The sequence below is a fragment of the Aphanomyces astaci genome (assembly GCF_000520075.1).
Source record: "Aphanomyces astaci strain APO3 unplaced genomic scaffold supercont1.48, whole genome shotgun sequence".
In the NCBI taxonomy this organism is placed as follows: domain Eukaryota; phylum Oomycota; class Saprolegniomycetes; order Saprolegniales; family Verrucalvaceae; genus Aphanomyces; species Aphanomyces astaci.
In genome coordinates, this window is record NW_009798311.1 from 186,006 (window position 1) to 187,501 (window position 1,496).

Sequence of the window (1,496 nt, forward strand, 5' to 3'; positions counted from 1 at the left end):
AACAAGTACATATATTTAATCAATTCCGGGAGGTTTTCGTCAGAGTTTTCGTAACTGTCAGAGTATGTACTACCGGTAGCGCGCTATTGCCTTGAGGGATTCGTTCCTTGGTGAAAGATATATAGATATTTCACTTGCGTTTGAAGTGCTCGAAGTAAGTTGGGTTAACGTTATAGGGATTGGCTAACTGTCAAGAGGGACGTGAAAGTAGGTAGCACTGAGGACGGACGACGACGAGGAACTCTTGTGTGGTCAAGAGTTCCTCAAAACCAAAAGTGATCATTAGCGGACTGCTTAGCCGACCTATGATTGGGCAGAAATAGTCCGGCTTCTACGGAAAAAGAACACCGGATAGTTCCGGATGACCGAATATAATCCGTAAGTGAGCGAAAGCAAGAACGGCCAAAGTGCCCCTTCTTGACAGCCACCCCACTGGGCAACGGGCTGCTGAAGGCATTCGAGACGAAGTTCTCAAAGAGAAGAATGCCAAACAGGTCGCCATATGGTCGAGGGCGAGGATGAAGGCGAAGTACGAAAAGTGTTTGCTTAGAAAGCAGGTGCAAATAATGCATGATAAATATCAATAATAGCCATACCGACATAAATAGAGTGATTGCGATGCCATAGGCAAAGATCACTGGGGTACACGGCCACAAAGGTAGTCACCAAGCGCGTAGAGTCGCAGAGCGAGGCAGAACCAGCGAAATGCAGGTGCGCTGTGGTCTGCTCCGGGCGCGCCATCGATGTTTGTCATCACTGACACGTTTTGTTGGGGCGTCTACTTCCTAACAATGGAGTTCAAGAAGACTAGGCTCCTCGACGCATACCCAGTTCATTACGAATTCGTCGATTGTCGATGCACTGAAAGTTACACGAGCTGTGAGGGGTATCGGCACGCTCGAACACTCCCTTTCGTGCCAGAGGGGTGTTTTTCGAGTCCGAGTGTGCGTTGGCCGTCAAGTTTGACGAATTCGTCGATTGTCGATGCACTGCAAGTTACACGAGCTGTAAGGGGTATCGGCACGCTCGAAAAGCACGTCCAAGAGGTCGAAACACTACCTTACAATGGACTCCCTTTCGTGCCAGAAGCATGTTTTTCGAGTCCGGATGTGAGTTGGCCGTCAAGTTTGACGAATTCGTCGATTGTCGATGGATTGAAAGTTACACGAGCTGTGAGGGGTATCGGCACGCTCGAACACTTCCTTTCGTGCCAGAGGGGTGTTTTTCGAGTCTGGGTGTGCGTTGGCCGTCAAGTTTGACGAATTCGTCGATTGTCGATGCACTGCAAGTTACACGATCTATCAGGGGTATCGGCACGCTCGAGTCTCGCAGCCAGTTCACGGCGCACACAAACTCTTGCAATTCACCCGCATTCGTAGGGTAGGGGATCGCACACAGATGTTCAATGCGTTCAGGGTCTTGCTTGACGCCATCACCACTGATGATGCGCACCACTTGGCTTGGTCCGTGAACAGCTTGGTCTTGGCCGGACTCAG